This window comes from Girardinichthys multiradiatus, chromosome 17 (assembly GCF_021462225.1).
Source record: "Girardinichthys multiradiatus isolate DD_20200921_A chromosome 17, DD_fGirMul_XY1, whole genome shotgun sequence".
NCBI lineage: Eukaryota > Metazoa > Chordata > Actinopteri > Cyprinodontiformes > Goodeidae > Girardinichthys > Girardinichthys multiradiatus.
Window position 1 is genome coordinate 13189310 of NC_061809.1, and position 12780 is coordinate 13202089.

General features: G+C 40.5%; 1 long non-coding RNA gene across 2 annotated transcripts; it reads right to left on the reverse strand.

Annotated features, from left to right (window-relative positions):
- Nucleotides 1-9244: 9244 nt before the first annotated feature.
- LOC124883316 lies at nt 9245-12352 on the reverse strand. 2 transcript variants are annotated; one of them, XR_007042159.1, is made up of 4 exons: nt 12236-12352; nt 11871-12119; nt 9608-9942; nt 9245-9454 (listed from the first exon to the last, which is right to left on the reverse strand). It is a non-coding gene; the product is annotated as an uncharacterized LOC124883316 (long non-coding RNA). The 2 variants fall into 2 exon arrangements; XR_007042158.1 differs by lacking the exons at nt 9245-9454; nt 9608-9942 and adding an exon at nt 10900-11796.
- Nucleotides 12353-12780: the final 428 nt, after the last annotated feature.

Sequence of the window (12780 nt, forward strand, 5' to 3'; positions counted from 1 at the left end):
AGATCAGCCATGATCACATCAGTGGCACACATAATCTCCAAACAAACTGCTGAAGTCTGAATATCTGCTGCTTAAGACGCAGCACATTGTCAGTTTTGAATGTTGCAGTGAATTTGTCATCCACAACTTGTGAAAACATGGGGATTAGGACACCTTCTGTGCTCTTGCGAGTGAGTCACTCAGGGAAGATACTGGAAACATACATCAACATCATCTCTCTGCCTTTTCCATCTTCTGTCTTCATTGTGTCACTCATGCCATTATTGTGTCACTCCTCCTGTCTCTCCTTCCATTTCTCAACCCTTAAACACAAGTCTCTCACACGCATTTACTCACACAATGTCAAGGTGAGCGAGTTACGCACTTTCATGCATCATTAGAGCATTAATAACAGCTCAGAACTGCCTGTCTATTGAGATGCCTGATTGGCGTGAAAATGACTTCTAAAATACATTTGCCTTAACAGGTTACTAAGGGGTAAATGTCACATAGGTGTGTATGTGTGTACATTATTACCCTATTTGAGATGTGTGAAAATGAGTTTAGGCTATGGTTGTGTAATTTGTGGTGAATTAGCAAAAGCTAAATACTTCCTTTATCTTCTTGTTAAAAGGGAACCTATTATGCAAAATTCAGTTTTTGATCTTTTTTATACTTCCATTTGGGTCTCTAATAAAACAAACTAACATTTAGCTGTTTTTTGGCTATAAATGAATGTCTTAATTTTTCCTAGAAATCAAAGGATTTCAAAGGCTGTGTAATTGTGATGTCATAATTACACTGGCACCTAGCAACGTTACCCGAGTCCTGCCCCTGGCTAGCAACTGAAGCAGAGCTCCACCCACTTGATTTTCAGTAGAGGATCACATCTCGGTTCTCACGCTTTACAACGGCTACCCTCAAAGGCAGATGTTCGGTTGTTGGCTGCAAAGATCCACGTGTCCATGCACATTCTCCCGCTGTCGGATTACAGAGATTCGTGGCTTCATTTTATTTTTGAGGGCAATGTTCTAGTCACATTTCCAAAGACAATACTAGTTTGCATGAATCACTTCACCACGGACTGCTTTGAGAACTCACATCTGTACATGTCAGGATTTGCAGAAAGACTTAGACTGAAGAAAAATTCAGTCCTTACTGTTTGTGGCAAATCTGTAGATAACAGAGATCTAAGTACCTATTCTTGTGTCTTATAGGTTTCTTTTTTTTTTTTTTTTACATGAACAATGCTGGGTGGGGGCCTAGCCAGATGCAGCTAATTTGCATAGAAGTGACAAAGCCCTAAAACAGCTCATTGCAAAAAGAGCTTAAAAAAGGAGTAACTGATGAGGTGAAATCTCCCTATCTGAGAATAATTTTTTGAGAAAAATGTAATTACCATGTTTTGTATAGCCCATAGACCTATCCCAAATGTTTTTAAAAGGAAGTATAATAGGTCACCTTTAAGGCATTGGTCTTTAGTAAAGTTCATTATTAAATGCCATTATTGCTACAGGTCTAATCTGTTCTGAAGTTGTTCAGGAAACTTTTAAATATCAATGTTTTAAGTGTTATGCTCAAAAAAGTTTTGTCGGCATTTTGTCTGTCATCTGAATGTTTCACATATGAACGATCTAATTTAGAAAATCGGTAAGCCTTGAAATAAGTCATGAGGAATCCATAAACTGCTATCTTAAGATGTCATTGAAGATCTGGTGCTCCTCTTAATACTGCATGTCATCTTTACCACCCATACTTGCATTGCTGTGGTGAGAAGATTTTGAATTAATAGTATATTATATTCCAGAGTATTAAGAAGAAAAGTCTTCTTATTTCAAAATTGTGACAAAATGAAACTGTGAAAACAAAACAATCTACTTTAATTTTTAATCTGCAGGCTTACAACAAATAACATCCAAAGACACTTTATAGACATACAGATTCAATTCATATTCAGTTTTATAGAATCCTGCATTTAATTTAATTAAAAACAGTTACCTTCAGTCTAATGCAATCTAATATTGTTTGATCCAGATGACATATCACATACAGCTAAACTCAGTTGACTAGTGATACAATGCTGTCAAATTCTTTTAGTCTTAAAATGACAGGACGTAAAAAGCCATCTGTCAAGAAAGGCTCAGCCAATTGCAGCAACATGTTAAATATCCAGCAGTCCCTAATATTTAACCAGTGTGTGGTGACTGTGGAAAGAAACAACTCCCTTTTAACAGGAAGTAATCTCCCGCAAAACCAGGCCCAGTAAGTGTGCCATGACCGACTCAGATTTAGAGATTATTGGAAGGGGAAACAGAACTGTTCTTTCTAAGAAAAAAAAACCAGGAAGAGCACACATCGTTCATTGGGGTAAAGGTTCAGTTGCTTACACCATACTGGGAGCAGACACAGCTAAACATAGAAGTACTGGGCTGGGAGTAATTTTCTAGGAATGCAACTAGAAACCCAAAAATATGTACATACTCAGTTGTATGTCTATCGTTCCTGGGTGAGTCTCAAAAAATAAAATTGGTTTTGTGCACAGTTTTGGAGATTTTGCTGCTTGGAATACAATGATAGCCAACCCTACACACTATAAAAATAATTAAACCAAATCACATGAATGCTTCTCTATACATGTCAGAAATTGCCTGAAAATTAGATGTGATTTTTCAAATATACATGTTTTCCATTTTAAAATGGAAAACATGTAGGAACCCTTAAAGGAGGATGTTAGCCTGCCCTGGTGTAGCAAAACAAGTCTAAATCCGTGTGGTAAGTGGTTGAATTTTAGGTCAGATTTAAGCAGAAGTATATAACGTTTTAAAAAGATTTGCAAATTACAAGCTCCGACTTTTCCATTAGAATTCCCCTGATAGTCCCACTGCTGATAAATGAGCTTTTAAAGGCCTCTGAAATTCAGACATTTACTTTGCTTCAACCTTGCAGCTGAGAGGCTGGCAGACAATAGATTTAACAATAAGATTACTGCTCATTGATTCATTTTAAAAGAAGTTCAGTCAGCTTTGCTGAGTCGAAATATTCCATCATGAAAATATGGTACTTAATATTCCACTTTTTGTAAAAAGCTATTAAAAATATCAAGGCCAATTTGCTTATGGGCTGCCCTTACTTCCCAAAGATTTAGAGGGAATGCTAAATAACGTAAAAAAGGCTGGGTAAATGACTATTGAGTGGTGTCACAAGACAACCAGTTGATGAGTCACACTGGGTGACAATCATTTAAAGAAAGGCATAAATAGTTTAGAATCAGAATCAGAAAAGCTTTATTGCCAAGTACGTTTTTGGACATACAAGGAATTTGTTTTAGCGTAGTCGGTGCAATACAATACAAATTAAACAGTATAAACATATCTACAATATAATATAAATATATGTGCACAGTTTTAAGTGAGTGAGAGTAAATATAGAGCAGTATTGGGTGCGAGAGCAGTACAACAAGTAAAGTCAGATAAATTATTTGTCGCCTCTCTTTCATACACTTCCATCAGACTGAATCAGCGCATTTGTACTTTATATGTCTTTGTCATAATCATTATCTGACTCTACATGTATTACAGTGTTGTTTATTCCAGTTGTTGCAGAATTTAGAATTCAAACACAGTATGCAGCAATCATTGCTTATTTCTTTTCTTTGAATTTTTAGGAGTCCTTCGCACATCATGAAATGCACAGATGCACAGTTGGAAATCACCAGTGAGAGGGAAACCAGGTCAACCAGCTGCAAGAGCACACCTACAAAAAGATACCAGGATAATTCTGTTTTATTCTTTTCATACTTCATATTTACCTGACTATCTGGTGATGAAAGGCCATCGCTCAACACAGACTATAAATGCCCCCAAAGTGTGAAGAATTAGATCTCCTAATTCTTCACATCTCATACTTTTCAATGTGTTATGGCAAATACTGTGTACACTATAAATATACACAGCTCAAAAAATAAAAGGAACACTCAAATAACACATCCTAGATCTGAATGAATGAAATATTCAATTTGAATACTTTGTTCTGTAAAAAGTTGAATGTGCTGACAACAAAATCACACAAATATCATCAATGGAAATCAAATTTATTAACCAATGGAGGCCTGGATTTGGAGTCACTCACAAAATTAAAGTGGAAAAACACACTACAGGCTGATCCAACTTTGATGTAATGTCCTTAAAACAAATCAAAATGAGGTTCAGTAATGTGTGTGGCCTCCACGTGCCTGTATGACCTCCCTACAACACCTGGGCATGCTCCTGATGAGACGGCGGATAGTCTCCTGAGGGATCTCCACTCAGACCTGGACTAAAGCATCCGCCAACTCCTGGACAGTCTGTGGTGCAACGTGGCGTTGGTGGATGGAGCGAGACATGATGTCCCAGATGTGCTCAATCAGATTCATGTCTGGGGAACGGGTGGCCCAGTCCATAGCTTCAATGTCTTCATCTTGCAGGAACTGCTGACACACTCCAGCCACATAAGGTCTAGCATTGTCCTGCATTAGGAGGAACCCAGGGCCAACCGCACCAGCATATGGTCTCACAAGGGGTCTGAGGATCTCATCTCGGTACCTAATGGCAGTCAAGCTACCTCTGGCGAGCATGGGGGGGCCTTGCAGCCCTCCAAAGGAATGCCACCCTACACCATTACTGACCCACGGCCAAACCGGTCATGCTGAAGGATGTTGCAGGCAGCTGATCGCTCTCCACGGTGTCTCCAGACTCTGTCACGTCTGTCACATGTGCTCAGTGTGAACCTGCTTTCATCTGTGAAGAGCACAGGGCGCCAGTGGCTAATTTGCCAATCCTGGTGTTCTCTGGCAGTGCCAAGCATCCTGCACGGTGTTGGGCTGTGAGCACAACCCCCATTTGTGGACGTCGGACCCTCATACCTTCCTCATGGAGTCGGTTTCTAACCGTTTGTGCAGACACATGCACATTTGTGGCCTGCTGGAGGTCATTTTGGAGGGCTCCGGCAGTGCTCCTCCTGTTCCTTCTTGCACAAAGGCAGAGGTAGCGGTCCTGCTGGTCCTCCTCCACGTCTCCACGTCTCCTGGTAGCGCCTCCAGGCTCTGGACACTACGCTGACAGACACAGCAAACCTTCTTGCCACAGCTCGCATTGATGTGCCATCCTGGATGAGCTGCACTACCTGAGTCACTTGTTTGTGTTGTGGAGTCCGTCTCATGCTACCACGAGTGTGAAAGCACCACCAACATTCAAAAGTGACCGAAACATCAGCCAGAAAGCATAGGTACTGAGACGTGGTCTGTGGTACCCACCTGCAGAACCACTCCTTTATTGAGTGCGTCTTGCTAATCGCCAAAGATTTCCCCCTGTTGTCTATTCCATTTGCACAACAGCATGTGAAATTGATTGTCAATCAGTGTTGCTTCCTAAGTGGACAGTTTGATTTCACAGAAGTTTGATTTACATTAACACATGTGGAATTATATACTGAACAAAAAAGTGTGAAACAACTGAAAATATGTATTATATTCTAGGTTCTTCAAAGTAGCCACTTTTTGCTTTGATTACTGCTACGCACACTCTTGGCATTCTGCTTCAAGAGGTAGTCAAGCCTTATAAAGGGGGTTGGGACCATCAGTTGTGTTGTGCAGGAGGTGGATACAGTACACAGCTGATATTCCTACTGAATAGACTGTTAGAATTTGTATTATGGCAGGAAAAAAGCAGCTAAGTAAAGAATAACAAGTGGCCATCATTACTTTAAGAAATGAAGGTCAGTCAGTCCGAACAATTGGGAAAACTTTGAAAGTGTCCCCAAGTGCAGTCGCAAAAACCATCAAGCGCTACAAAGAAACTGGCTCACATGAGGACCGCCCCAGGAAAGGAAGATCAAGAGTCACCTCTGCTGCGGACGATAAGTTCATCCGAGTCACCAGCCTTAGAAATCGCAGGTTAACAGCAGCTCAGATTAGAGAACAGGTCAATGCCACACAGAGTTCTAGCAGCAGACACATCTCTAGAACAACTGTTAAGAGGAGACTGTGTGAATCGGGCCTTCATGGTAAAATAGCTGCTAGGAAACCACTGCTGAGGACAGGCAACAAGCAGAAGAGACTTGTTTGGGCTAAAGAACACAAGGAATGGACATTAGACCAGCGGAAATCTGTGCTTTGGTCTGATGAGTCCAAGTTTGAGATCTTTGGTTCCAACCACCGTGTCTTTGTGCGGCGCAGAAGAGGTGAACGGATGGACTCTACATGCCTGGTTCCCACCGTGAAGCATGGAGGAGGAGGTGTGATGGTGTGGGGATGCTTTGCTGGTGACACTGTTGGGGATTTATTCAAAATTGAAGGCATACTGAACCAGCATGGCTACCACAGCATCATGCAGCGGCATACTATTCCATCAAGTTTGCGTTTAGTTGGACCATCATTTATTTTTCAACTGGACAATGACCCCAAACACACCTCCAGGCTGTGTAATGGCTATTTGACCAAGAACGAGATTGATGTGGTGCTGCGCCAGATGACCATGCCTCCACAGTCACCGGACCTGAACCCAATCAAGATGGTTTGGGGTGAGCTGGACCGCAGAGTGAAAGCAAAAGGGCCAACAAGTGCTAAGCATCTCTGGGAACTCCTTCAAGACTGTTGGAAAACCATTTCAGGTGACTACCTCTTGAAGCTCATCAACAGAATGCCAAGAGTGTGCGGAGCAGTAATCAAAGCAAAAGGTGGCTACTTTGAAGAACCTAGAATATAAGACATATTTTCAGTTGTTTCACATTTTTCTGTTCAGTATATAATTCCACATGTGTTAATTCATAGTTTTGATGCCTTCAGTGTGAAGCTACAATATTCATAGTCATGAAAATAAAGAAAACTCTTTGAATGAGAAGGTGTGTCCAAACGTTTGGTCTGTACTGTACAGGTCCTTCTCAAAATATTAGCATATTGTGATAAAGTTCATTATTTTCCATAATGTAATGATGAAAATGTAACATTCATATATTTTAGATTCATTGCACACTAACTGAAATATTTCAGGTCTTTTATTATCTTAATACGGATGATTTTGGCATACAGCTCATGAAAACCCAAAATTCCTTTCTCACAAAATTAGCATATTTCATCCGACCAATAAAAGAAAAGTGTTTTTAATACAAAAAACGTCAACCTTCAAATAATCATGTACAGTTATGCACTCAATAGTTGGTCGGGAATCCTTTGGCAGAAATGACTGCTTCAATGCGGCGTGGCATGGAGGCAATCAGCCTGTGGCACTGCCGAGGTCTTATGGAGGCCCAGGATGCTTCGATAGCGGCCTTTAGCTCATCCAGAGTGTTGGGTCTTGAGTCTCTCAACGTTCTCTTCACAATATCCCACAGATTCTCTATGGGGTTCAGGTCAGGAGAGTTGGCAGGCCAATTGAGCACAGTGATACCATGGTCAGTAAACCATTTACCAGTGGTTTTGGCACTGTGAGCAGGTGCCAGGTCGTGCTGAAAATGAAATCTTCATCTCCATAAAGCTTTTCAGCAGATGGAAGCATGAAGTGCTCCAAAATCTCCTGATAGCTAGCTGCATTGACCCTGCCCTTGATAAAACACAGTGGACCAACACCAGCAGCTGACACGGCACCCCAGACCATCACTGACTGTGGGTTACTTGACACTGGACTTCTGGCATTTTGGCATTTCCTTCTCCCCAGTCTTCCTCCAGACTCTGGCACCTTGATTTCCGAATGACATGCAGAATTTGCTTTCATCCGAAAAAAGTACTTTGGACCACTGAGCAACAGTCCAGTGCTGCTTCTCTGTAGCCCAGGTCAGGCGCTTCTGCAGCTGTTTCTGGTTCAAAAGTGGCTTGACCTGGGGAATGCGGCACCTGTAGCCCATTTCCTGCACACGCCTGTGCACGGTGGCTCTGGATGTTTCTACTCCAGACTCAGTCCACTGCTTCCGCAGGTCCCCCAAGGTCTGGAATCGGCCCTTCTCCACAATCTTCCTCAGGGTCCGGTCACCTCTTCTCGTTGTGCAGCGTTTTCTGCCACACTTTTTCCTTCCCACAGACTTCCCACTGAGGTGCCTTGATACAGCACTCTGGGAACAGCCTATTCGTTCAGAAATTTCTTTCTGTGTCTTACCCTCTTGCTTGAGGGTGTCAATAGTGGCCTTCTGGACAGCAGTCAGGTCGGCAGTCTTACCCATGATTGGAGTTTTTAGTGATGAACCAGGCTGGGAGTTTTAAAGGCCTCAGGAATCTTTTGCAGGTGTTTAGAGTTAACTCGTTGATTCAGATGATTAGGTTCATAGCTCGTTTAGAGACCCTTTTAATGATATGCTAATTTTGTGAGATAGGAATTTTGGGTTTTCATGAGCTGTATGCCAAAATCATCCGTATTAAGACAATAAAAGACCTGAAATATTTCAGTTAGTTTGCAATGAATCTAAAATATATGAATGTTAAATTTTCATCATTACATTATAGAAAATAATGAACTTTATCACAATATGCTAATATTTTGAGAAGGACCTGTATATAGTAAATGGTAAATAGCCTGCACTTGTATAGCGCTTTCTCAAGTCCCCAGAGACCCCAAGGTACTTTACACTACAATCAGTCATCCATAACTCACGATTATAAATAACAGGTCTATTTTTTTTATGTGCGTATTTACATTTTCTTGATTGTTAGCACTGCTTGACTGTAGAATTGAAGTTTAGTTTATATGTATTTTTAACAATATGACAAATAAAAGTATTTCAGTATTTCTGACTGTAAAACTGGTACAAAAACGAAGAACATTTTCTGGCGCGAGAACACTTAGAAATAACTGCACTTGCAAACTGATTATTTACCTGACATGGCAGCAAAAGCATGGGCACAAATTTACATTTTTGCCCTATGAAAGTATGTTCATGTTTGACTGCATGCAATACTATGCGGGGACTTTTTTTTTAGGTTTTTCAGTCAAGATTATATACAATAATATACGGAAGATAAGTGACACCTTGATATAGAGGACTGCTGAGGAAGCTGCTAACTGATACTGCATTTACTGCCTGTAGATCTGAGGTGCATTCCTAAACTAATAGAAGTGATAATGGTGAAACTACATCATGGGGACTTCTACCACCCGTGGCCAGCACACAAACTAAGTCATTGGAGACTCTACTGCTTGGGTGTCAAGATATGCAACCAGAGTTGACTGATTTACTTCCTTAAATTCAAACATTTATTTAGAATTTGAGACAATGTACTCTTTCAATGTAAGTTGCTGTTAGCTCCCCTTTAACCCCTGTAAAGTGTGTAGTTAGGTTCAGTCATGACTTGACTCTAAGCTTATAATCTTATAAAGTAGATCTTAAGAAAGATAAAACGATTATGGGTTAGTCATTTTTTAAAGACGTTGGTGAAAGAAAGGAGGGAGTTAAGGTGGGAGTAGTTTATGTTGATTGTTGAAGATGCAGCTGTTTAATTGTACAGCTGACAAGTCTGTGAAAAAGAAATACAGATAATTGGTTGAGTTGTAATGCATATCTAAATGACTGTGTCGTTAAATGTAAAATAATTTAAATAAAACAAACACCACCTTGATGCTGCATGTGGGGCCAACTATCCACACTGTGACAACTTTATACTTCTCACCTGAGGAGCATCTTCTCCTCCCTCCCTTCTGTGCCTTTTCATCTTTCCCTTGGCCCTCTCCTCCTCCACCATCCTTCATCCTAGTTTGTTCTATCCCACCCTGGTCTCCATCCGTCTGTTCCTCTCTTTTTCTTCTTCGCAGCCAGGAGGCCAGTGTTTGATAATAACATATCAATCTGTAATGCACTCCGGTCATGACTCACCCACAGATGGCCTGGAGAGATAGTTTTTTCTCCACCTGCTGGGCCTCGGTTGTTGATGTAGAAGTGTCCGAGGCGGTTGAACTACATTTGAGATTTCTCGGGCTCTGATAGTGAAATTTGTTGATTTATATTCTGTGAAACAAAGAAATGATGCCCTGAAGAACATGGTTACTAAGCTCCCAAATTTCTTTTGTTTTTGTTAGATGAGAACAGATACACAAACAAGAAAAACAATCCAAAATGAAAAATAAATTTGGCACTGAAAAGCGAAATCAAGAGGAGAAAACCATTTTTTTTTTGCAGCACCCACCACATAAAGTATATTCAGATCCTGGGAAAGATATAAAAAAATCGTACAAATAATTAGAAAAATTCAAACTTTAAATTGAGAAAATGTTTTCTGTTAAGAAAAATAGATTGCGTGATCAGAAATTGTTGCTTTCTCCCAAATCCATGGTGCCACAGTTACTAGAACTACTGATATTACTTTGTACACTCCCTTTTCCCTTGGGTCAGGACTTACTAACATTTCAGAAGACAGGGAGAAACATCTGAAACCATTGCTCTTTGCACAATCAAGATCTTCTGTCTTTAGTCCTCTCTCATACCATTTATTATGGATCATTATCCTGCCTAGAGATTCTGTGAAGGCCTATTTTTAGTTTTGGACCACCAGATTTTTACTTAAATTTTTAAAGATTCCATGATGACATCTACTCAGGCCCACAGCATCACAAATCCTCCACAGTGGTTATGAAACCCTTTCACTTTTGTTTTTAATTTTTTGCTTTTACACCAATCTCACTACAAATATTAATGTGACTTATGAGGATTAACACACATGCCTTTCCCATTTTGAGGAGGGACTAGAAGAAGTAGGGAACAGTGGTGCGTTATAATTGCACCCCGAAATAACAGGAAGCCATATATTACTAATCAATCAATTTTTTTTTAAAGAATTTATTTGGCAATAGAGACCTTTATTTTTGATAGTAGGCAGACAGGAAGGAGGGGCAAAGAGAGGGGGAGACATTCAGCAAAGATCGCCGGGTCCGGGACTCAAACCCGGGACGGCTGCTTCGAGGACTATAGCCTCTTTACGTGGTCGCGTGCTAACCCCTACACCACCAGCGCCGTACCCCTACTCCATTTTAAAATAAAAAGTAAAAACAAAATAAAAAATACTTTAGCTACATTTTTGTTTTTAAACCGTTGAGAAGCCCAATAGTTTTGGGGCGTTTCTTTATTTTGGTTTAATAGGCATATCCCAGGACGTCATTAGTATGGGGGTGGTGGTTTCACACAAGCACCAGACAATATATAACTTTTCTGTCAGGTGTAGCTTGAACAAGTTTTCCTTCTCTGCTTTTATGCATGTGGAGTTGATAGCGAGTTAGCACGTACTCCTTGCTGCTATAGGGAAACTGTTTTATGTGCATTGAATGGGACTGCGATGCAGTTTATCTCATCAAAAAGTTTGATGATTTCCTGCATTTGAAATGTTTATAGGAGGGCAGAAGGAAGGGGCTCGCCCAGAGCATCATTCGTGCAAGAACTGTCACTAAGTGTGGCACAGTTGATTTTGAATAAAACACACACTAATTAAAGTTAAGTAGGAATTTTCTTTTTTTTTCTTTCTTTTTTTTAAATGGCGAAAATATGATTCTGCAATAAAAAAAAAAACCCAGTTTTACCTAGGGCACTAAAAGGTGTGGAGAAAAATCGTTCTGGCTAAAGGACCTCGTCTCATTAGTTTTTTCCACTGGAAATAGCAGTTTGAAACAGTTTTGTGCATTCATTCTGTCCTGATGCAACTGCTGCCTGCTATTTCATATTTTGTTATGGTTCTAATGATGTTATTGTCATATTGCTAGGGCGATTTTTTGACCCACATGCTGTATCAGACAGGACTCCGGAAGCAGTTTAAATATTTTTTCACAACAACAATAATAATGGATGACTCCAGGCAATTGGATTCATCTGCGTCTGGGAAAGGGAGAAACGAGTTAGCGATGGTGGTAGAGATCTTTGCCAGTATGGTGAGCAGAAATGTGGTTTACCAGGATCAGGAGAAGGCGATGGCTGAAAGGGAGGCTAATGATTCTGGTAGCGATTAATCCATGTGTTTGAGGGAGTGGGAGCCAAGTGGTCTTAAGAGGTCCGTGGGTAGCTTGCACAGAGTCTGAAAGTGGACAGGCAGGTAGTGGCTGAGAGAGACAGAGCTGTTTGTTTGGTCCAAAACGTCTTTGAGAGGTCCTTGTTCTTCTGCCACAGGGGTTTTTGTAGGCAAGGCAGTTACCAGACTTTTCCTGAAAGGCACAGAAAGCACCAGATGGTAAGCTTACAGGAGAAACAGGCAAATATATGAAAGTAGACAAAACTGTCAAAGAGCATGGTTCACTAAGAATCAGAGGCTTGAATCTACCAGCAAGGATGACCATCAAGCAAAGACTACTTGGCAAACAGCTCCTTCGATCTCCAGTAGCCCGGATTAGATGACTGACAAAAGGTGTGCTGTCAGAAGCCTGCAGTGACTCTCATTGACAAAGATTCTCAATTCTGGAGAGAACTCAGACTCCACACAAAAAACACTCACACACAAAAACCCACAAAGATCATAACAATTATAGTCACTTCATTGTGTTCATCCGCATATAGATGAGCTCACATTTACAGTGGAGCTAGTTTGACATTATACAGCTACAATTGTATTAGCTTTTTTAACCTTTTCATATGAATATTGCAACAATGTGATGCAAATTTACCTTACATTTGTAAACACGTACAATTCATTGGGATCATGGAAGCTCATTGAAACAATACTTTTTCCTAAGAAGTGATAATAAAATAATTCCCAAGTTTAAAACAGCATGAGCTCAGTTTGTGATAGAGCACCTGATATGATACTTATGTTCTTTTAGTCTTTTTAAGCAAAAAAAGACAGTCCTGATGTAGTCCTCACTGAAAATG